The 25,447-nt window shown below is 42.2% G+C and overlaps 1 protein-coding gene across 2 annotated transcripts in view; it reads left to right on the top strand.

The window, feature by feature from the left end:
* The first annotated feature begins 14,236 nt into the window (after positions 1 to 14,236).
* The window catches only part of DAAM1 (dishevelled associated activator of morphogenesis 1), a 179,184-nt gene continuing 167,973 nt past the window's right edge, over positions 14,237 to 25,447 (top strand). Inside the window, exon 1 of one of the 2 annotated variants that reach the window (XM_019923333.3) lies at positions 14,237 to 14,390. The gene's annotated coding sequence lies outside the window, so the exon portion shown is untranslated. Of the gene's footprint in view, positions 14,391 to 14,428; positions 14,537 to 25,447 lie in introns of those variants that run through there. The other variant, XM_019923340.3, reaches the window with a different exon arrangement.

The raw sequence follows: 25,447 nt of genomic DNA, 5'->3' as shown, positions 1-25,447 counted from the left end.
TGATATTCGATTTTTATTTAGCTTCTATACATCCCTTTTATTATCTGGAAAAAAAACCAACAACAGCTGTCCGGCAGCTCCTTTTCCCAAAAGGACACAGAATTTTATGATGCCAGGGAAACCTTCTGATGAGCAAAAAGGATTTGCAACATACTTTCATATGAAAATGCAAGTGATTTACTGTGTTACCACCTGATATGGTACAGCTGAGGACACAAAGCAATGACTTCCATGTATAGGAACCTGGGTTCGAATACCCACTAGTATTTCTAAACTGTAGAGCACCAAGCCACATGACTCAGAATTACTTGCAGGGCTTCTTAAAAATGGAGCTCTGCACAGACCTGACCCTCAGGTCAAAGAGCCCTGGTATCAACAGTAACAAACGTCCTCAAAGCTTCCTATGCACACTAAAATTTGAAAACCTTTGCCTGAGATTAATCATGAAGTCACTGTGATATTTTTCAGAAACGTGGGTTCTTTATCAAAGTGCCAATCCTAACAAAGGTACATGAGGATAAAACACCATAGCACTCTTGAGATTGCTTTGAAAGATCCAAACACAAGAGAGGTGGGAGCTACTGATGTCAGTTACACTCCTTTGGAGACAGAGCCTTGGCATTTGAAAGAGGACCAGAGACAGAAGGAAATGCCTCCAGGGTGAATTATCTTTGGGTAGTCCCAGATAGGAAAGATACTATGGATCAGGGAATTCCTCTCAACCCAAACCACAGAGGAGACTGCGCAAAAAGCCAGTGCCAGGCCTATGGGTGGTGAGCGTGCAGGGACATAAATCAGACTCCCGAGAATGCAGGGAATTCTTCTGATTCATCACAAGGAAAGTCTGCTTTTGCCCAAGGACGCTTTTCAGTCCCAAAGTACCTCGGGATGATAACAAGCATTGCTAAACTGCTCCTTGGAAAACTTTAAAAATGATCTGCCCTATTCCTTTCCTCCCTCCAACCAATTTCTGACTGTAGGAAATGGAGCCAGAATGAGAAAGTGAAGTGTCCCTTCCTCACTAAATATGAGCTTTAGTTCACATGGAGCACTCTCTGGAGTGGAATGTTCTAGCCCTGTGCTGGCCGGTAGGTGGCCACTGGTCACGTGTGGCTATTGAGCCCTTGAAATGTGGCTAGCCTGAATTGGGGTGTGCTGTCCGTGTAAAATACACACTGATTTTGAAGACTTAGTGTGGAAAACAAGGATGTAAACTATCCAATTAATAATTTTTATTTGATTACATGTTGAAAAGATATTTTGAATGTATTTGGTTAAATATATATTATTAAAATTCAATATTTCTTTGTACTTTTTTTTTTTTTTTTTTGGTATGCGGGCCTCCCACTGTTGTGGCCTCTCCCGTTGCGGAGCACAGGCTCCGGACGTGCAGGCTCAGCAACCATGGCTCACGGGCCCAGCCCCTCCGCGGCATGATGGGATCTTCCCACACGGGGGCACGAACCCGTGTCCCCCGCATCAGCAGGCAGACTCTCAACCACCGCGCCACCAGGGAAGCCCCTCTTTGTACTTTTTTAATGTGGGTACTAGAACATCTTGAAGTACATATGTGGCTCATGTAATATTTCTATCAGACAGTCGTGCTCTAGGACAAAAAAGTAAGCAGGTGCGTCCTAGCTGAAAACGTAAGTGACAAGTAGTTACTCTCTTGCCTTTCTACTCAGTCCAAAGAGAAGCACAATTTCCATTTCAAAAACACTTCTGACTGGCTCAAATTGCTGAGGTTTTCCCCCTTTCTCTGGTGAAGTTCCCTGTGGTGAAATGAGAGATGCACTCACTCTTATTTTTTTATTTCTCAGTTCCTCAAGGCCAGAGGCCATGTTGCTTTGTGTTTTGCATGGTTCCCCACCCACTATAAATGCAAGACAAAGATTTGACCCACACTGATCACCATCTGTGCAAGCTCCCTTCTATCGTTTACACCTGGTAATTGTTTATCAACATTTGCAGTTGTTCATTAGTGTTTAGGTTTATAGATGAATAACTATAGCTAATTGATAAGCATTTATTGTTAATGAGTAATGGCTGAGTGAGAGATGAGACTGGAGAGTTCTGGTTAACTCTGAACAATAGATCAAAAGGCAATTTAAGCACCAGAGGACACCTGTTTTTTGCAAAGCATAGGGGAGTAAGTGTACTTTTAACTAGGAAAAAAGCAGCAATGAGATTATAATTGTAAATAGAATATGCACAGTAACCACAGCAGGAGGACCTTGGTCTGAGAAGGGAATAGCTGGACAGAAGGAATTATAGATGTGAGTTTGGATTTTAGAGCTGATTAAGACGTCTCCTAAATTGGGCAAGACTAGAGTCTGTTGCATGTTTAATTATATATTGAGCTCTTCTTGCAAAATGATAAATAGCTTGTGTATGCATCCATACATCTGCAACCTACTCCAGCACTCATGTGAGTGCGTGTGTGCACACACACACACACTCACACCGTCCCCCTTCTATGGCTGGAAACGTCACAGTTCCCATTAAAAAAAAAAACCCTTGTGAGAAATGTGTGAGTTTTTCAAGTATGAAGGTGAAAAAATGTAGAGAATTGTAATGTTTAATCTTGAAACATTTGTTATTCTGCTTGTACCAGTGGGTAATTACCAAAACAAGGATTAGTTCAAATCCAAGTTTGGCCAGTTCAGGAAAATCTGTAGGTCAAAGGGAAGAGTTTGTGAAAATCACACATTTTAAAGGATTAAGCAACTAGTTTGTAGGGTGCTCTGTGCCCTGTTCCTTCCTGTTCCAACACTCTTCCCCGACTCCTACTCTCGCTTTCTTGTAATTTTTGTTTGTTTTTTATATGTCACAATATACTGCCAATTAGAAATAATTTATGTTTGCAAAATCTGTTCCTAAAAATTCAAATGGCTCTGGAAAATTAGGGACTATCAGACATTCACACATATGTGTAAACTTGTCCGATGACACTTGAGACCAGCTGTGCTAGAAAAATGGATGGATGGGCTATGACTGAGGGTAGGAGAGAGCAAGTAAGTTTTGGAACTTGGAGCACTTTAGCAATTCAGACAGACCTTTGAAGGTGCTGTGGTGGAGAATACAGAGTATCGTGAGGGAATGGGAGCCTGGTGAGAAGGATTATCAGATACTAGGAGAATAAGGCATTAAGTGAGGTGAGGGGGTGGATGAGAACAAACTTTACTGGTTCAGATTTTCCTATTTCACCATGCATTGGCTCAGGAGAAGGAAAAGCTATGCTTTTTTCTTCTCTTCTGCCTTCTTGTGCGAAGAGAAGACTACCTCTTATTGCTGCGAAGACTATCTCTTTCCCTACCATTCAGACTTCAGGCTAACAAGATGAATGGTATGACAACTCCCAGAATACTGGGATGTATTTGCTTTTTTTGGTCTAGGCTGGAAACCTGATCACCATTTATAACATTAAATTTTCTTAAGAAAAAACAAGTATTCTCTAGTGCAAGCAGGGAAAATGGGTACAAAATGGACTTTGGGGACAAAATAATTCATAAGATATAAACTACCTATGTATATATTTTGGATAATAGTTTCATGCTTCTAATAAAATTGTCTTTATTACTCTTGAGATGTTAACCTATGATCCCTGAATAAGGAACAGTCCTTGTATGAAAAAAATTTCATTTCATAAAAACTCTACACATTGTCTTTTTAAGATTATTTTTATCACTATTTCGTAGACTCGTGAAAATGTTTTTAAAGACAGCATGTGGGACTCTGTTCTAAGCTGCTGTGTAGTCATGCAGCCTCAGTGCTGGTGCCGTTATTCTAGAATTCTCTCTGCATTCTCTCTGATACCTACAGTAGCCCCAGGCTGACTTCCTTCTCTTCTGGGTTCAAGACAACTACACCCCCTACTAAACCTATCACCAAGTTCCTCTTTCCTGTTGGAGCAAAAATGCACAGCTCCCTGAACCCAGTCAGGAACTGGGCTCTTCTCAGCACAGGATCTGATGCCACACTTCTGCCCAAGTTGAGTGTGATGACACATGTACTCCACTTCTAGGACCCAACAGCAGAACGAAGTCAGGAGAGGAAAATACAGAACATTGCATAGCAGTTAGAGAAGGGTTCTTCTCTTCTGCAGCAAATGCAGGGGGAGGAAGATGCCAGTAACCCTTCAACAACTGGATCGGTGGGGGAAGCCCTACTTCGTAGCATTTGCAGGTTTCCATGATGTAACTACTCCACCATGACTGATTTCAAGCTACCAATGTGATGTCACTGAATGTGGATTTGGGAAGAGACGTGCAGCAGTAAACCATGATGTAGTATTTCTGCCATTCAGATTCAGGTGGAACCTCAAGATCGGATAATAGTAAAATGTAGCAATTACTAAGTGATGAGTTCTGAGTATTTATCACCTTTGTTTTTAATATAATTTATTTGTAATTTATATACTTTATTTTTTAATATTAACTGTGTTTAACAACTGGCTAACAAAATTCCTGAAATTTCACAATGGGTTTTTGTGAGGCAATGTCATGGGCTCCAATGTAGAGCCGCCTTGAGCAGGGGACGCTTCACCTGCACATTTTAAGAAGGGACATGCATAGTGAAAAGGCTTCCTGAAATGATGACTGTGGAGATCTGCATCTAGTATTAGGGATACAATGAAACTTACTTTAAATCCTGTATTCATCTCGGAGACATCTGGGTTTTCTTTAGAAGTTCCCATCCTAGCATTGACCTTACTCAAAGCTACTCAACTTGCAAAATCTAGTGGGTTTGTAGTCAGAGGTGAATTTCCAATGTAGTTAGCTTAACATGCATATGAGGAAGATTATACTGTTATTCAGAATTACTGTTACATGACTGAAAAGTAACAGGGTCATATTTTACTTTCTTTAACTATGTTTAGATTTAAATGAATATAATTTTCTAAAACAATAACATAAACCCCAGAGAAGAAAACCTGTCACTTTCAGGAAAGCAAAGCCAGCATAAAGCATTCCAATATCTCCTTTTCCCCTTTAACTGGGTGGCTAGTCTTCTGACAACCCAAAATATTATCTTAGGAGCTTGAGACACAGGGAGAGGGCATAGACAACCCAAGAGAAAAGGTTACAATCACAGTTTGGTGAAGAGAAAATATTCTCACAAAGATAATGTACCATGACATACTGTACTGAAGTGTGGCTTTCCATGAGAAATTCCACATCACAAGGTTCTCATGTAATACAGGACTAAAGTCATCCCTAATCTCCAAATCCAGTGCCTAAGTGCTAGCACAACCTGCTGTGATACAAGGCTCTTACATAAATCCTACAAGCTGTAATATTTCAGCTACAAAGGAGAACGTATCTGCCAGGATAATTCCCAACGAGGAAAGTTACAAAACCGAAAAAAGTAAACAGAATTCTTTCTCTCCGAGGAACACCCAGGCCATCCTTTACTTATAGACAAGGTTTTGCCACACATGAACTGCCCATTTGAGTGTTTAAGAGCCCATGCAGAGATTTGATGTTTAAAGAGAAAAAGAAAATGAAAATTGTATGACACACTCAGTAGGGGATATTTTGAAAGCTAACTTGGGATGGTTTGTCTAAAATGTATGTATGGCCAGAGAATTTTTACCAGTGGAAAGTCTGTGGAGTCTTCATCTGAGAATTCTTGATCAAGAGTGACAGGACTGGGCTTCCCTGGTGGCGCAGTGGTTGAGAGTCCGCCTGCCAATGCAGGGGACACGGGTTCCTGTCCCGGTCCGGGAAGATCCCACATGCGGCGGAGCGGCTGGGCCTGTGAGCCATGGCCGCTGAGCCTGCGTGTCCGGAGCCTGTGCTCTGCTACGGGAGAGGCCACAACAGTGAGAGACCCACATACTGAAAAAAAAAAAAAAAAGAGTGACAGGACTGTGTACCTGGAGGCAAGACGTCAGCCTTCAAAACTAGAGTCAGAATCAAGGCTTCCGCATATAATGCAGGAAGCACTCTGTATTTCTGTTTCTGTTATTCTTGAGAAGTTTCAGTTTGCTGTCTTCGGATTTTTGATCCTGTCTATATCTTCTAATCAGATGTTCAACTGCTTTAAAATGTATGTGAATATAGCATGCTGGTGTATAACACTGGTGCTGAGAGCAAGAAGGAGTTTTCTCTTATTTGGTTTTACCTAGTGTTAAGGGTTGAATTGTGTTCTCCCCTCCCCAACAACAAAAAATTCTTGCGTTGAGATCCTAACCCCCAGTACCTTAGAATGTAGCCTTATTTGGAAATAGGGTCTTTACAGAGGTAATCAAGCTAAAGAGATGTCATTAGAGTGACCTCATAATCCAGTATTACTGGTGTCTTTATAAAAAGGGGAAATTTGGACACAGGGACAGACACACAAAGAGGGAGGATGAAATGAAACATGGGGAGAAGATAGCCATCTACAAGCCAGGGAGAGAGGCCTGGAATGGATCCTTCCCTCACAACTCTCTGAAGGAACCAAACCTGCCCACACCTTGATTTTTAATTTCCAGCCTTCAGAGCTGTGAGATAATAAATTTTTGTTGTTAAAGCCACCCAGTCTGTGGTACCCTATTAGGTATCCCTTACAAATGAATACACCTAGCATATCCTAGAGGCCAGATAACTAGGGACAGCAGGAGTACTTCCCTTTCCCTTGGACATTCATTCTTATGGTAGTTCCCTCAACCAGCCCATTAGCATGATTAGACTTTGTCTCAAACAGTTTAAGTTGCTTTCAGGACATGATTCAGTTCTCTCAGAGAGGTTACCAGACCTACGTGGGCTCACAGGAAACATCAACCATAATATCAACAAATAATAAAAACAAGTATCTGGTCAATTTGGCAATCTATCAAAAGCATTAAAAGCCTTTATGTTCTCCTATGCTATATTTGTACTCCTAAAGATACAATCATGAATGGGCACAACTGAACTAGGATGTATATCAGTTATTGATAATATCAAAAAATTGGAAATGACTTATTCTATAATAGATGATTGATTAAAAAATGATTACCTTCACATGATAAAACATCATGCAGCCATTAAATGTAAAAAAATGTAAAAATAAATCAATGACATAGAAAATTCCCAAGGTATATTTTTAAATAAAATAATCCATAAAATGATCCTGAGTTTGAAAGAGAAGGAGGGCAGGAGAAAGAAATGTTAATCTTTCTCACTTGTTTGTAGACTTATGCAAGATTTTATCACGTTAAGTAGCAAGATTTTCTAAATTCTCTACAAAGAACATGAATTCCTGTTATAATTAGGAAAAGCAAAAAACTCGCGTACCAGAATTAGTAAAATAATTTCTTATGGGCATGATGTTGAGATAATTTGACTTAGTTTTTAATTTATATAAATATTTTATTTTCATATAATGCACATACATAAAATCACACAAATCATTGTGTACAGCATGATGAATTTTCACAAAGTGAAATACCTGTATAACTCAGATAAAAAATTTGAACAATACCAGCACCCCAGAGACTTTCTTCATGCTCTTTCCTATTACTATCCACTGAAGGTACTACTATTTTGTCTCTAACACCACCATTAGTTGCACCTGTTTCTGAATTTTATGTAATCACACCATAAACACTTTTTCACTCAATGTTATTTTGTGAGGTTCATTCATATTCTTACATGTAGACACGACTCATACATTATCATTGCTGGATAGCCTGTAAAACTATTTCCTACAGGCCAGCTGACTGTTTTTGTAAAGAGAGTTTTATTGAAACATAGCCGTGCTCATTCATTTACATCTAGGGCTGCTTTCATGCTACAGTGGCAGAGTTGAGTAGTTGTAACAGAGATCATATGGCCCACAAAGCCTAAAGTATTTACTATGTAGCCCTTTGCAGAAAAAGTTTGCTGACTCTGGTTATATAGTATTAATTATGTGTCTATTCCACAATCGATTTATGCATTCTACTTTTGATGAACAATTGTGTTGTTTCTAGTTTGAGAGTATAATAGGGTTGCCAGATTTAGCAAATAAAAATACAGAACTCTCAGTTAAATTTGAATTTCAGACAAACAACAAAGAATATTTTTAATATAAGTATATCCCAAATATTGCATGGCAACCATGGGCTGAATAGCATAGCTGCGAACATTCAAATATTTTTCTTTCGGTGAATGTATGTATATACACGATTCTGTTGGATATATTTCTAGGAGTGGATTGCTGGGCTATATAAAGTATGTGAATGTTCACTCTTAGTGGATACTAACAAAGAGTTTTCCAAAGCGGTTACACAAACTTATACTTTCACTGGCAGTGTAGGATTTAAGTTGCTTCTCATCTTTGCCCATCCTTAATATAGTTAGTCCTTTTAATTTTTACCAATCTGATGAGTGTGTAGTAGCATCCCACTGTAGCCTTTATATTTCCCTGAGGGCTAATTCATTTGAGTATCTTTTCATATGTTCATTGACCATTTGGATGTTGGGGGTGGCACGGTTGTGTGTGGTGCCTATTCAAGATTTTTGGCCATTTTTCGGTTTGGGTATATGTTTTTTTTCATGGTGGCTGGTGATTTATAGTAGGAATTGCCTTGAAATGGTGAACTGGAACAATCAGATTTTTTCCCCCTCTCTCTCTTTCTCTCTTTCATTCTTTCTTTCTCCCTGGAATTTGACCTGGAAAAGATGGGGGGGAAAGGGTAGGTTTCAGCATGGTGGGATGAAAGTTCATGAGGTAAAAGTCTAGGGCAGTGGTGTCCAATAAAACTTTCTGAAATGATGAGAATACTCTATTTCTGAGATGTCCAATACGATATCCACTAGCCTTGTGTGGCTTCATTGCTTGAAATGTGGCTATTGTAACTGAGGAACTGTGCGTTTACATTTTATTTAATTTTAATTAATTTAAACTTAAATAGCCACATGGGGCCATTGGTACAGGATTGAAAAGTGCAGGTCTCAGGACTTCCCTGGTGGCGCAGTGGTTAAGAATCTGCCTGCCAGTGCAGGGGACATGGGTTCGAGCCCTGGTCCGGGAAGATCCCACATGCTGCAGAGCAACTAAGCCCGTGAGCCACAACTACTGAGCCTGCGTGCCACAACTACTGAAGCCCGCATGCCTAGAGCCCATGCTCCGCAACAAGAGAAGCCCGCACGCGGCAGCGAAGACCCAATGCAGCCAAAAATAAATAAATAAATTTATTAAAAGAAAAAAAAAGCGCAGGTCTCATAGACAGGCTAAGGGTAAGCAAGTTATAAATAAGCTGATACAGGGATTGTAGCTAAGATAGTCAAAGAAGAATTTCTGTTTCTAAATTCCCAGAAGCTCTTCAGATGAGACTAGTCTGGAGAGAGTTTGAGTGGGTGGAGCTATTTTCACAACCCCTGTTACTGTGGCCTGACGGTATTGTTACTGTTCTTAGATTTCTATAAGATTCCATCTCCCTTGTCCTGCCCCAATGCTGGTTTTTCAGCTTTTCTGTGTTCTCAGTTAAATACAGTGAAATGAATCTTTTCCAGATGCCTTTGCAGTGACTAAATTGATTTAGTTGGTTCAGAATGCTACAAAGTCTTCTCCCTCAGGAAGAACCAAATTTTACCATTAAGGTCCTGACAGATTTACCAGCTTTACCTGACACCTCTTAGGGGTGGCTGCCAAGTTCACAGCACTTCTTCCTCTCTGGGAAGACTCCCAGACACACAGGGATAGGTCCTGAGTGATCATATCTGAGCCACACGATATTGTAATCTCTGCTATAGACAAGTGGTTCAAAAACTTTCATGAGTGTCAGAATAAGCTTGAGGACTTGTCAAAACAAGATTGTGGGACCCAGCCCTAAAGTTTCTTTTCCAGTAGGTCTGTGGGTGGGGCCCCAGCATTTGCATTTCTAGTAAGTGCTCAGGTGACATTAATGCTGCTGATCTCGGGCCCATACTTTAAGAATCACTCCTGTAGGGCTTCCTTGGCAGCGCAGTGGTTAAGAATCCACCTGCCAATGCAGGGGACACGGGTTTGAGCCCTGGTCCAGGAAGATCCCACATGCTGCGGAGCAACTAAGCCTGTGCGCCACAACTACTGAGCCCACGTGCCACAACTACTGAAGCCTGTGCACCTAGAGCCCCTGCTCCGCAACAAGAGAAGCCACCGCAATGAGAAGCCTGTGCACCGCAACAAAGACCCAACACAGCCAAAAATAAAATATAGATAAATTAATTTAAAAAAGAAGCACTGCTGTAGATAAATGTTACAGATAGTCACTCTGAGATGGGGTAATCAGTTTCTCTCAGGAATTTGAAATTTGGAACAAAGAGACACAGAAACTGAAGGCTATTAGAGCAATGCTCTGGAGAGAAGGTCCAAAACCTACCACTGTTTGGGTTCCCAGGGCTGGTCTGGTTCCTGCTCTTAGGTGGAGCCTTGGTTGTTCAGTCCTTTGAATAAATCTTAATACTTTCATTATTTTGCATAAACTGGCCATAGAAAGTTTCTGCTGCTTGCCCCTAGAAAGTTTCTGCTGCTTGCCCCTAAAAGAACTTGAACTAAGACATGAGTATATTAGTTAAGTGTTCCACCACAAAAACAAAAACCATTCTAAGTATTTAAAACAGATATAATATAGGACAGGGAATTGGTCACACAGGTGATGGAAGGTCTGAGAAAACAAACATGCAACAAAAGATTAGCAACAGCAGGAAGCTACCTCCACCTGTAGGCTGGAGGGACAGTCGGAGAAGATGGCATTGACAGAGGCCAGGGTGACCTGGAAGAAGCTGGAACCACGAAGAACCAGTTCAACGGGGAAAATGCTGCTGCTGCCGGAAACATCTCCCAGTGCAATTCTGTGGAGGTAAAGCAACACCCTGGCTTCTCCCTTCCTCCTACCTCTAATCTCCCGGCAGTGCCTTGCCAGGCTGTGAAGCTTGGGGAAGATGACCTGGGATACTGAGGACAGCTTGGGGCTGTGGAAGAGCAAGCCATGGATAAGAAAACAAGCCGAGGACCAGCACTGTTTAATTTGGATTTCTCATTTCTTTTCCTCGAAGGACGTTTTGCCAACTTACAAATTATTGAGATAATATGTGCACTGGATAATTTCTAATAATTTCTTAAGAATAAGATTTTTTATTTAACTAGGTTTTTATTAACTTGTTCCATAATTAGGGCTGACATTTCTGAGATAATCTTCAGGGGGAAATTGCAAATAATAACAAGAACTAGCACTTGTACAGTTCTTTTCAATTTGAAAAGGGTTTTTCTATGTCTCACCTAATTTAATCCTAAGAAACCTTATGAAGTAGGTTTATTGTTAGCTCCATTTGAAAAATAAGGAAACTGAAGCTCAGAGAAAATAAGCAACATGAAATAAGCAAAGTCACATTGCTTGGAAGTGGGAAAATGTCATGATCCCAAACCTGGGCTCAGCACACAACCTTAATTGTTGTGAAACACCAAGCAATAGTGTGAAAACACATGCAGGGCTACAAACTTAAAATTCTTTCTCTGTTGATATCTCACTTCCTTCCATATCTAAAACCCAACATCTAGAGTAAAACCTTGTAACCAGAACTGAGAGAGATTATTTTGAAAGAACGGCAAAATATCCCATAGTGCCTTTCCCCCTCCTTCACCTGTAGATGATCAGTTAAATCTATCTTCAGTGGTTCCATGGGTTCCTAATTAATAGGCAATGATTATGGGAAAAGACAAGCCCTTTCTTCAGATCATTCTAGAACAGCAGCAGTCCTTTAAAAAGAAAAGAAACAAAGTAACAGAATCCTTTGACTGAGAACATAAATTAAGCTAGACAGAATGGGTGTTTTTGTGGCGCATGAGACTACTTAGTCACCTAGAAAGAAATACAAACACACACAATAAGTGTACGTGAATGTGTGTGTGTGTGTGTGTGTGTGTGTGTGTGAGAGAGAGAGAGAGAGAGAGAGAGAGAGAGAGAGAGTTTCTCCATAGAAGTTGTTAAGTTTCCTCTGGTCCCAGGTCCATGGACTGCATTTCTGATGCTTGAAGAGCCATCTTTGTTTCCCTTGGTTACCAATGAAATAGTGTGCAGGGATCAGTTCAGATCCATCACGCATAACAAAATGCTTCCAAACACAATGCCTTGCTTTCAATATTTATTATCTAAATTTGTATCTATTTAATAGGAAGGGCAGCTCACATGCATACATCCACACATTTCTGTGTTTATAATCTAGTGTGTATGATGTCCTTTACATATAAAAATGAGCTGTGTAACATGGCACATCCCTATAATATTAATTGCTATAGAGAATGGAATTTCTTCTTCAGGCAGGTTTCATCCTCTCCTTCATTACCGAAAACCCAAGAGAACTTGCTGTAGGGTGATTTATCCTATAGGGTTACTCCTCAGAGTGTACCTCAATATTGTCATATAATTTTATCTGTAAGGCTAAGTCCTGCCTTATAAAGAATCTCCACATCCAATTTGACTCAATAAATTTCGAGCTCACTGATTATATTTCCATCTAAAAGCTTTACACAGTTACAAAACTGGGAGAGCTTTTAGAATCATCCCAGGTCAAGTTTCTTTCTGAATATTTTCTCACAGTGAACTGCAATACATTAAGACTACCCATTAGCTAGAATATCACTGATTGTACTCTTGATCTGTTGGCCAATGGAACATTTGTATTGTCTAGGTTCCATTTAAGACAATATTTGGAATGGACAGAATGGCTCAGAACAGGAGAGCAACATTCAAAGTTATCTTCCTTCAGTAGAGAAAAATATGTTTGGGCTATACGGAATTGGTTTGACAAAAGAAAAGCAGAATTCAGTACTACAATCCCTCTCTCAGCAAAACAAAGCATTTCCCTCTCCCCTGAGATCCTCTAGTTCCATGAATATTTTTCTCTTGAACCCAAGTTATTGTTGCACAAACACGTGAGAAAATAAGAGTGATAAGAAGACTGTCACCAGCAATTAGGTGGAGAGTTGTTTGAAATTTTAATTGTGAACTTTCCTTTCACAAGATGTAGTCTTCTAAGATTTTGCTAGTGGAAATGGGGGTGTGAACTGATCCTTATATGTGATTAAAACCTCGAATGCCATTATAATTTACTCTACCTTTACAACTGGAATAACTAGATGTATTGATTTTTCTTTTTTCGTTTAAAAAGACACCTAGAGATTTGCTCTCAATGTTAATTTTTCATAATATTTGGTACTCATTGACTAATGAAAAGTGCCACGCAAAATTTTTACATATTAAAAATAAAATTTTCCTGAAGGTTCAGAATTCTGCTACACACCTTTTGCTTACCTTTAAACATTTAGGTGTATTACTATCACAGCTCTTCTTGAACAGCACAGTGTTTTTTGGTTTAGGTCATTTAAAAAACTTGAGTGAGAGTGAGGTATGTAAATTGAGAGGAGGGTGTTGTGGATTTAAAAGTACATGTATGCATATACGTCATTTATTAAAACTTTAGGCAAGGATGTTGTCTTCCTGGGAGTTGAGAGCCATGAGAGCGGGAAGTCTGCTGCAGGGAAGAACAAAAGCATGGCTGCGCGATAGTATTATCTCTGCAGCAGCAGCTGGCTCCCGGACGGAGGGTTGAGGCAACTATCTAGTCTGTTACACTGCATTTTTATTAGTGACACCCTCCGTTATTCGGTCAGCTCAGCCGACTAAGCTATTCTCCGAGTTCTGGCTGGTCACCCTGACTCCATTAAATGGGAGAAGGAAAGAGAAGACAGAAGGGTAATTTGGACCAAGTGGGGCAAAGGGGGATTCCTCTCCTTCGGAGTCGGCGTCCCTCATCCTCCGGGACGTGGGGGAATTCCAGGACCGTATTTAACCCATAAAACCAATGCATCCTATTAATTAGTTGCTACGCGTAGGGAAGGCAATGAAAGGCTTCATCTTCTCTTTCCAGCTGGGGCCAGCAGAGCCCGGTTGGTCAGAGCTGCCTGGCTGGTGCACACTAGCCCCGGACCCCTCTGGTCCCTCAGAGCCCGCATGGGACCGAGTGGAGGTCAAGTCAAAGGGCATGACCGAAGGGTGCTTGCCCCCACGCCCGCCCGCTGAGTCCGCAGCTCGGTTTTTGAAAGACCAACACTAACACTGCAAGGCTGGAGGGCGGGGAGGGGGCGGGTCGCGGTGGGGGCGGGGCTGGGGCGGGGACGAAGAGGCCCAGGAATGCGTCGGGAAGTGTAGTTTCAACACCCTCAGTAGCGTAGCTACCCAGGCTCTGCTTGTGGAATGTGAACTACAGCTCCCAGGAGTGCGCGGGCCCTGCCCGGGAGTACATGCGCAGTGAGCGCCGCATTGTATCCTATCAGGCGAGGAGAGGGTGATGTCACCTGCGAGTTGGTAACCTACGAGCGGCTGTGAAGGAAACTGTTTAACCGGATCCCATTGTACCCGGAGCGCAGAGCCGCCTTTTCAGCATGCGGGGGCTGCTCAGGTAAGGGGGACGTTCCGCGTCGCCCGCCGCACTCCTTCATTAAGTGGCACCAGGAGGTGGCGCGGGGGTGGGCGTGCTTCTTCGGGCCCGGTGCTGGGTTAGCGGCGCGCCCTCCCGCTGCCTCCCCGGAGCTCCGGGGCCAGTAGGTAAATATTAAACCCGTCCTTCAGGTTGAGTCTGGGTGGGAACAGAACCTAGACAGTTCCCGGCTGCCAAGCAGGGTTTGGGAAAATGGCTGCAAGCGCGGTGCAAAGCAAGGCGAGACCGGGGGAAGGCGCCCCCGAGGACGGGGGTGCCTCCCTTGTTTCTTTCTGAGGTGCTCGGATGCCAAGAGAGCCGGCAGGGTACCACTCGCCGCCTTGCTGCTGACACCCCGGGGCTGGGGCGCTGGGGGTCGTGGCCTTGGCTGAGTGCTGAGGGCACTGCTGCTGTCGGGAGCTGCTGGTCCGGGAGGCTCCGGGAGGGACAATCCCGAGGCAGGCTTGGTAGACTCGGAGGTGTAGACCGAAGAGGAGGGACTCGTTTACTCGTTCGCGTCCCAGCAGAACCCCCACCATCCCGGGCACCCTCACCTCAAGACTCATTCGAAAGGGATGGGGTGACTGTAATTTAGGCAAAGTTGGAAGCTAAAGGTCTCAAACCAGAAAGAGGAGGGAAAGCCGCCTTGCGGAAGGAGTGAGGGGTGTTGGCGGACAGCAGCGAGGGGCGGCCTCGCAGCCTGCGGACCGGGTTCGAGGCGCCAAAGAGCGCTCCCGCCTCCCGTCCCTCTGGGTAGGGCGCATCTTGGTGCCCCTTGCACTGATGGTTCCCTCGACAAAGAACACCTGAGCTGGGACAAAGCATCTGCTCGGAGCGCTGGGCTGGGACGTGGTAAAGCGGTAGGGAGTGTCGAATAATCTAGCGATACGACTCGCAGCGGGGCAGGAGAGCTGGGTAATCGCTTTTCCCAGCTGGTGGTGAAAATCCAACTGCTTGTGATCCGCTTGGAGACGTGCGCGGCGCCCGAGAACTCTATAAAGTCCTCTGGATTTCCTTTCCCTAGCACTCTTATCCGTTCTCTTACTTGTTCATCAAACCCATGCTAAAGGCTCTGTTCTCAAGTTAATCGCAGCCTGCGGTTGGAGTGTTCTGTCTCTTGCGTCCATAAAATATTTTAGGGGACCCAGGAATAGAATATACTTCAACCCCCGTTCCCCACCCCGCCTCCCATCTTCACCCGCAGGAGAGCATCAAGAGTAAATGCCACCCGTGACCGTTTTGCTCCTCTTGAGTTGGTAGTTTCTTGAGGCTCGAGAAGGACCTAGTGAATTGTAGTGGGGTTTGCCTGCAAGATGAATCCCGTTGCCATGGCGACTCCTGCCGTCGGAATCTTAACTGCTCCCACTGCTGTTTCAATTCAGTGTGGCTCTGCGGGCAGCTGGGAGGGCGTGGCCAGTAGGTGTGGTTAGATGCTCTCCCTGGGCCCAGCTGTTCTCTCCTAGTCACCGGTTTCACAGCCCCGGGTTCTCTCCATTCTCTTGTAAATAGCTTGGACACAATTTTTGGACCCCCTTCCCTGTCGCGTCCCCATACCTGGTCTCTCCACCTCCCTCCCCAGAAAAAGCTGTTAAGAGCCTTTGTACTGAGGCAAACTCTGAAAATTACAATCAAAAGATCTCTCTCCTTTCAGGCTGATCTCTCATTTCAAAAAAATGAAAACATACATTTTCCTAATAACGTATATTATAGTGCTGTAGGCAGCTTTCTCCAGGAGGGAGTTCTCCTCTGTTATGTGTGAAGAGAGCTCCCTGGCCACCAGTAAAGGTCCTCAATTTGCCCGAGGTGCAATTCACTGGAAGTTTTTAGGGACAAGTAATAACTGAAATTGAATTCTGGAAGTCATGGCTATCCCTTGTGGTTCTCATGAAATCTAAAGACCCGTCTAGAGGTTGCAGATCCTTGAGAGGGTTGGGATCTAGGAAGCCTGGGTCCTGCTCTCGCTCTGTCATTACTGGGTTCCCCATTCTGGGGTGAACCCTCTGCCTCTGGGGACCTCAGTCGTTGGTGATGTGGGAAGAGGGGCACAGCAGTTTTCCTAAAGTTGATTTTCGGTATAAAATCTTGTGACTCTAAGGAGTTGTTCATTGTCTTTTATTTTTCTCAAAGAAATCTGAAGATGAGAGTTTAAGCCCAGCTTCTGACACTGATATCGGGCTAATATCTCTGAGCCTTACTTGTATGGCAAAATAGCCCGACTTTTCATGGTAATCCCTCAAACTGGGCAAGGCAGCTGTATTAGTATTTATAATATTAGTTCTACTACTACTATTATCCCAGTATCTGGACTTCTTTTTATCCTTTTATTGTAGAATTGTTTAGATTTTGACTTTTTATAGATTCTTGTTGAATGCAGTTATTTGTAATTTAATTGCATTAAGAGTAATTGAATTATGCAAACATTTTGCCTACCTTCTGCTTTCATTTCATACCAAAGTGGATTATCACAGACATTGCAATTAAGGGGGGAGGGTGTATATCTGCTAGCATCTATGCGTATACATTCGTGTGCAGGTAAATGCTTGGGGTTGCTGTGTGCCAGGCGGTTGACATTCATCATCTTGTTTTAAGTAGGTGGTTACATCCCCACGAGGAAACAGGATCAGAAATTTCACTCACAATTTTTGTCATAGAAGTTAGCACTGACTGAAATCTCCTTCAGTTATCTCCTTACTTCCGACTGCCTATAATTCTGATAATAATGCCAATGTGTGTGGGTTTTTCCCACTCCGTGAAGGTCTTTGAGAGCAGTCTTTGTCTTGTCTATCCCTGTCTATCCAGCATTTAAAGCAGTGTTTGGCCATTGGTAGGTATTTTATAAATATTTGTTGAATCACTACTGACTAGTAGAACCATGATTGGAGATCCAAGATCTATATTCTTTCCACTGATAGTTTTGTCATCAGTTGTAATATTCCTCTTAGTTTTCTGTCAAGCAGTTTCATCTCAGCATAAATCAAAACTCCTGTGTAGCATGTGACGAGGTATAAACGGCCTTCCATGTGTTTGAAATAGTCAAATTGTAACTATTTGCTTTTGGAATATATTCACTCACAGAGACTTTTCCCCCTATAATTAATTCTTTATATAATTCTTATTACCCCAAACCAGACATTTCTAGATTTCTCTCTGTTGTACTGTCCTTGGCCCAGATAACTTTCCCAGGAGCTAAATGACGGGAACAGGGAGAGAGAGACCAAGGCCAAGATACCTAGAGACTTTTGCCAGGCTGCCAGTGGCCCCAGAGGCACCATGTGGGTAGAAGAGTGGGCAATAGCTCTCTCATTTGGGGTGGGGTTGTTCTATAAACAGGGGTAAGTTGTTCAGGCTGGCTGATGTGAGAGGGGAACAGGGTAAAAGACATTTGTCCAATATTTGTAGCATTCAGTTATCATGCAGTAAGTTGCATTCTGTGGGTTTTCCGTAGTGTGAATTAGTGAGGAGGTGTGATAGTAAAGAGGGTGCAGTGGGTCATGTCCTTGGGTGGTGCTTACAGGAGCTCAGTGAAAAGGTGCCAAGGAATTTGAACCCTGGCTTTCTTGCTTTGTGGACATGCCTCTGGGTGTTAAGAATTTGTGTGTCTGCGTGTGGTTTTATTTGAGCTACTTTGTTTAAAAGGCTGCTTTTAGTGTTGATACTGTGGTCATCAGAACAAATAAGGTGTTTACAAACAAAACATAGTTAAGACTGAAAGTGTTTCACTTTGTAAATATTTGGGGGATAGTATAAAGAGTGGCTTTGGCTTGAGAATCTTGAGGTCTTCTGTTAAATTACTTAAAAACTTACAGCTGTTGGATCAGGGGAAACAAGCTTTTCCAACAAAGTTTGGTACCACTGAGAGCCTTAGGTGTTTGGCTCAGGAAATAATCACAGAGCCTGTAACTTCTGTGGGGCCCTCCCTGGCTTCGTGTCATGCTCCTGGTATTTCCAAGTGTTAAGTCTATCCTTACATTTCAGGAAACAAAGCAACTTTGCCAACTTAGGTTAGCAAACTAGTTGAATCTCTAGAGGGGGCACCAGTCAAAATGAAAATTCTTCTGTTTTGTGATTTTTCTTCTTTGGACAAGGAATGTGGACTACTGTCACTTATTTTGGCACCATAATTTCTAACTTGGTAATGGAAGGAATCTTTTAAGTGAATGTATATCTTAAACACTTACCGCATCAGATGATAGTGGTTTCCCTGAGAGCTTGGTTTAGAGGCAACTGCTAGCACAGGTAATATTTCAGAACTTGGTAAGTAGGGCTTTTTCTGTAGATTGGCAGGGCTGGGTGGGGGGGCAGGCTGGGGCTAGGATACCTCTGTTGAGGGTTGTGCTTGGAGTGGCTGAGTGGCTGAGATTGGAATTGAAGGATGGATCTGAAGTGCCGCTCCTCCCCCTTCCTTCAGGCTACCACTTATTGCCTCCACTGAAAGAGGGACAGATGACGATGAGATGCAAGTTGATTTTGGTGACCTACATTCCACTTGAGCAGACTATTTCCACAGCAAAAAAAAAAACATTTACCTTTGTATTTTCTGGCATCCTTTCCACTGTTCCAAAAACAGACAAATGAGCATTTCAGAGTGAGTTTGCATTCATAGTACACATATCTAAAAGTGATTTAAATGTTAAGTCCTAGGAGCATAGCAACAAGCACACAGAGCCTGAGCACCCCCCCTCCCCTGCCCATTAATCCATTAATCTGAGGTTACCAAATATACCCTCAGCCTTGGTGAGCTTATTTTCCCTGCTGATGTTTAAGCACACCTGGTTTTTACCCCTATCTGTGCCTTTCTGCAGTAATGGCTCCCCTCATCTGGAATGAGCACTCTTCTGAGCATCTGAATTCTCCTTGTGCTCTCAGATCCAGCTTGAGTGCCATAGCTTCTGGGAAGCCTTCCCTGCCTGTCCCTCCGCTTTCGCCACCACGCCTGGCTCCTTGCTCCTTAGCGCCCTCAGCCTGACCATGCAAACAAACACTCATACCTAATGTGATACTAACAGTCAAGGGATGTGAGGTGCTAAACTTGGGTCAGGCCGTTCCTAATACTTTACATGAGCTTAACTATAGACTCCTCCACAGCTGCATGAGGTAGGTACTGTTATCACTATTTTACAGCTGAGGAAACTGAGGCACGAAGAACTTAAGGAACTCACCGAGCTCAGGTCACACAGCTGGTAACTGGCAGACCCTGTTAGGGACCCAGGCTTCCAGTTCTTTACACCCCCCCACTATTGCCTTGCCCCTGGTTTTCCTATATGTTATTCTTTTCTCGCCATTGAGTTGGGGGAATCACAACTTCCTTTGTGTCTCTTGATTCTGAAACAGTGCTAGGTCAACAAGTGCTGGATTGATTAAGAGTAAAACTGCTTTTTCACTTAATGGTTTCTTAGAGTCTGATTTTCTGGAACAGAAAATGTTGTATGAGATTTAAAATGTTGCATTTGTTTATTTGAATGTTAAGAATTTTTGAACTCCCTCCCTTTTGCTTTGTGAATGATGGGCAAATTATTCGAAAAAGGAAATGCTCTTAAATGCCATCTCTGAATCTATGTGGAGTTTGTCCAGCATTAGACCCTCTTGTTAACTGAGATAACTTTTCAGTAGGTTGAATCCCTTATCTGAAGAAAGCCCTTCTCACCCAGAACAGGGCCACAGAAGCCTGTCTTGAGAGTTAAGACTCCCATAACTTCTTAGCTTCCCAACTCCCTGTTGTCTTTTAACATAAATTGTGAAAGCTCTTTTGAAAAGAAAATGAAAACTTGAGTAGTAGTCAAACACGTAATCTAATACTGGGTATCCTTACACATTAAAATAAGCTTTTTCCTCACTCACCTTAGAAGAGAGACTTACTTTTACAGTGGAGCAAATTTGGCACCAAATATACAATTGCAGTTCTTTTAAACCATAGCCACTATTGTGAATTAAATGTGGAAAACTAGGCAAGCAAGTTCAATTTCCAGTGTAGTTGGTGTGATTTCCTGACTTACAATAGATCTTTTACTTTTGGCTTAACACTGGATATTGTGCCACTTTGACAATATTTAATGAAGACAATTGAATAAAACACAAACTGTGTCATTTAGAGAAATAATAGGAAAGTTATGCCCTAACAGCATATTGCCAGGAAAGGAAAATGAAAACAAAAGACTTGTTAGCCCTTAGGCTGCTCAAACATAATATTCATTTAACAGACATTAGTTTCAGAAGCTTTTTTAAATTCGTCTTGTTACATTTCCTAAGTATGTCATTCACCTTTAGTAATAACCTGAGCTCATTCTGTTCTATAAATTGCACCAGGATCGGAGTTGAAGGTTCCTTGTACTTCTGCCAGGCACACAATTAGGGACACGTATTAAACTGGTCTTTGTCCTCTTCATTTCTGAAAAAAATACCTTCTGTACGATTGGCAAACATTGCCCATCTGATGGACTGTCTGAATTTAGACTTCCAAGTGTAGATAGCCTAGATCCGATCTTTGGGCATTGTCTGGGCAATACAGATGCCCATCTTTTGTTTTTTGAGATGAGTTCTTATATTCTGGCTTATTGGCTAAGCTCAGTTTGTTAGTGACGTACAAACCAGGTCAAGGGCATGGGTTAGCTTTGCCTTGTCTTGGAGTCACCAGCTGCTCCTGTAATTCTAGTAACTCTTTTTTTTTTTTTTTTAACTCATCATGCTCTTGGTCACAAAGGACACTAGACAGTGGAGGATAGACCCTGTGGATATATCAGTGCATAGCCATCATCACTAAGGGCAAAAGATGGTGCCATATTATAAAATGAACTGATGAGGGTCTTAGTTTTTTCAGACCCCATAAGTTAGAGGTAGGGCTTCACCAGCAGTTTGCCTAGGAACTATGTTTATGCTTCTGACAGGTGTCCTCCTGTGAAGAGTGTGGGTCAGGACTAGGGGCAGCTTCCTAAAACACAGCCTTGGTCTTTTCCTTCCCTTTCTTGGGGGTGTGACCACAGTCATTAATGTGTGTTTTGGTGCCCATTCTGGGCTTCACTCTTCTCCCATAAAATTCTGCAGATTTGCACCCCGGAAGAAGAGTGAAGGATCGTGCCCAACATCCTTCACCAGGTGAGTTAGATTGTTCACATGTGTCTAGGCTTAAACTTGTATTTGATTCGTAGAGATTTGGTAAAACTGAGCAGTGAAATGTCTAGACACGAATTAAGTTAGAAACTACAGTTCTGTGACAAGAGGGTTAGGCTAGGGACCCTTCTAAATCCTGAGAATTTACTATAAAACTTATTGTAAAAAGTTAAAGGAAATGAAATGGACAAATCAAACCATTTAAAGGTCCTTGCTGCATTCTCTACTCTTGAAAGTTGGTGAAATTTTGAATATAGAAAATGTCATGGTTTTGGCCAAGGTAAATGATTTAGGAATTAAAAAAAAAAAAATGCTGCCACAGTTACCCCATGTTAGCGGTGGCTATTTGAGTTAGGATGATGGTGGCAAAAGAAACAACATTTCTATTTGTTTCCCATTCTGTTTGTGTGTGGCAATCTAGTTTGCATTAGAGGTTCTCCTCCCCACACCCCCCTCCCTGCTCAGCACTCAATGGTCATTCAGAGTAAAAGTCAGAGAGGGTGTGGAATGAATCTTGCTGGAATTGAAGCTGATAGCTAAGACTTCATTATGTCCTCAGAAGGTTACATGAAAGGCATGTTATTATATTTTTGTATTTTTAAAATCAAGAATAGAGATTAGATTGGACTAGAAAACTTCTGTGACCCATTTAGGGCTTGACACTCAATGAGTAGGTGACACTTCCAACTACAGTTCCAGGAACCATGGCAAGAGACTGCCTTGCTTCATATTTTATGCTAAGGAAGTGAGTAAAAAAAAATTTTTTTTTAAGTGTATAAAATTTTTGGTTTGACCCAATTTCTTTTCTTTTCCTGTGACGGAAGGTACCTTTCTTCCATACCCCAGCTTTTGCTACTATACTCCTTGGATTGCAATTTGAGTCTGAAGGACCAGTGACCTACTTCCTTGCCAGGAACCTGTCTGTGGGCAAAGGGAGACCGTGGTACCCTGTGGCCAGGTTCCATACCAGGGAAGCCACACTCACCGACCTTACAAATGGTCTTCCCCCTTAACCTCCGACTTAGAATAGGGAGCTGTGTGGCAGCAGAGAGGGGATGGCTTACATTTTAATTCTCCCAAGCTCAGATTGTTTTTCTGATGGAACAAGTTGGGGGAAGTAGGTGGAAGGGAGGACAGAGGGAGTTATTGGGTTTCACTTATCTTATCATTTGTTTCCCTCTGGATTGCCTTTGTTTATACAGGTCAGGAATTCCTCCAACAGAAAGTATGCGTCCACACGGGGATGTTCAGATTGGGGCTTCCTTCTCCTTGTGCTCCGGTTGCTGACTTGGCTTTCCTCTCTCCAGCTTAATCTGAAAGGAGGGCTGGAAATATTTAACCTGCTTTAAATTTTTCTGTTATATGAAAAAGAGATCCTAAAATAATGACTTGGGGCAAATGGATTAATGATTTTTCTGACAGGGAAAGGGGATGATGCTGAGTAAGTTTAACATCTACGTATAACTTACTTATGTTGGTCGAGCGTTTAGACACGAATGTTTGACACCCTGAATAAAATCCCTTCGCCTTTTGGTTGCTGCTTGGCAATTGCACAGAGGAAAAAGAAACACCATTTGATTTTAGGTTTAGATTTGCGTGATCTTGGCCGTTCCTTTAAACTTTCCTGGGCCTTTGTTTCCTCATCTGTGAAACAATGTGAAAATTCTAAAATTTTATGAGAATGGTTTCATCTTAACATAATGACCTCACTTATATGGTGCTGTGTAACATTGATGTAATGTCCACTGAGTTTCCCTAGAATGGAGATCAGTGTGGAGGAACTCTATTTTTTCCCTTTCAGAATTTCCAACATTGGTCTCTGCTCTTAGCGCAAGGTTTCTGAGACCCTGTTCTTGGCTGGAGCTAAACCCTCAAGATCTGATCTCTAATCTCCTTAACTAAACAGCTTCTAGTCACGTTCTCCAGTCCTGGGGCTTAGGAAATTCCGTAGGATATAAGTAAGGGATGAGGCTAGATGGTGTCTTTGCGTGGCCATCCAGTTCTCTTTAAATTGATCATCTCTTTAAACCAGAATTTGATTACCACCATTGCCACACAGGATGGGTGTAGCCAACAGTCATGTTTTATTTGGCCAACACAGTGTTATTTTTAAAAAGGGAATGGTTTTATTGAGCATTTACACTCTAATTTGTCACTGACCTCACAGCACCCTAGTGCCTCATACACAGCCACTTTGTTTATGTGATATTTCTTTACCTCCTTGGCCCTTGAAGGCATTTGAGTCTTCAATCCCCATTTTAAACTAAATTAAATTGCAATAAGAGTCTCTTCAAATGTTTATCCAGCACTGGGCTGGCAAATGACCCAATCCAGGGTTTCTCCATCTCAGCATTTTAGGCATTTTAGGTGGGATGGTCCTTTGTTGTTGGGGATTGTGCTGTGCATGTATGATATTCATTAGCATCCTGGGCCTCTACCCTCTAGATGCTAGTAGCAAAGTTTCCCCCAGCTGTGACAACCAAAATGTCTCCAGACATTGCCAAGTGTCCCCTGGGGAGCAAAATTGGGCCCAGTTGAAAGGCGGGTGACAGATTTTGGATGGCCTGGGAATTTTAAACATTGGACCAGGCTTGGATATTTAGGGATAAATTGGAATTCATCTGGGAGACCAAGCTATCCTGCTGTTTTTATTTATTTGGGTAGTTGGTTAGAGCAAAGTGAAGGTCAGTGGATTAGTCTCTTCAGGGTCACTTCTCCATGTTTCCATGACCACTGCCTGGGAGGCCAGGCATAGTTTAAGGACATGTCCTTGGTCACAACAGGGGACTCTGTGAGACACTGACGCTGGGTCAGGGCAAGCCCACCAGCGCTAGTGGGAAAACAACTTTGAAGCCCATAGCCTGTGTTGGTAGGTCAGTAAAGTTATCTGTGGATAAAGAAGATGAGGCTTTGGGGAAAGAAAAGATCATCTCTGTTGTTATTATCAAACGCCAAAATGCTTAAAAAAAAGAAAAAGGCATTTGCCTTTAAAAATGACAGTTTATCTCAAATCAGCAGTGAGGGAAGAACTCTGAAAAGGATTAGCAGCAGACTGATGTCCCCCTTTTTTTCTCTCCCTCAAAAAAGAATGTCTGTAAAAGTTGACTCAAAAACTTGGGCTTTGGCAGCACTCACACTTGCCTTGTCACTCAGAGTGAGTTTCCGATCAGACTCATCTCCGGCTTCGTAAACATGAGGCAGATTTGTTTGTTGCAAATTTCCTAACTTGGCCTATGCCATGGGCCATCATGGAGGATTTCAAAGTCTCGAGTTATAACTACCAAAGGTGGGAAACACAATAAAATGGCTCCGTTTACTTGGATTTTACTTAGAATAATCAGATTAGATCCAAATTTCTATCAAGCGTATCAGAGGCAAGTGAATAAGTTAAGGGGAAAATATTATATTGAGCATTTTATGGACTATCTCATAAGCTATGGAAGTGACACCTTAAAGCATCATTTGTTTATTCACTTGGCAGGTGAAGAATGTTTTGATACTGGGTGTGAGCATATCAGAATGCTGTTTTAAATTCCAGATTTTTCCCTTTGGAATATAGAACTCTTGTTTTACTAAATAAAGCTCAGATTATCCTCTGTCTTCAGCTTCTGAAATAAACAAATTACATTGTGCAATAGGTGAAGACTCTCCCCAGTGAAAGAGTCTTTGCTTTTCACTGGCAAGTAATTTCATGTTTTGCTTATTTGGATCATGTCCACGTTTTCAAAGGAATGTTCCCAGCATCACTTATAGGAAGCAATGCTCTACAATCCCAAATCAATTGTTGCAATATCTGTTATTCCTGCAGATCAAATCTTTTACCCTCAGCTCTTTTCTCCCCTAAATGCTGATTTTGAGTCTCAGATGGCCAGTGTTTTCTAGTACTAGAGAAAAATTTGTTAGCATGACATGGTGTTAAAGAAAGAATGACAGCT

This window comes from Tursiops truncatus, chromosome 2 (assembly GCF_011762595.2).
Source record: "Tursiops truncatus isolate mTurTru1 chromosome 2, mTurTru1.mat.Y, whole genome shotgun sequence".
NCBI lineage: Eukaryota > Metazoa > Chordata > Mammalia > Artiodactyla > Delphinidae > Tursiops > Tursiops truncatus.
The sequence above is the reverse complement of the archived record's forward strand: the minus strand, read 5'-3'. Positions and strand labels throughout refer to the sequence as shown.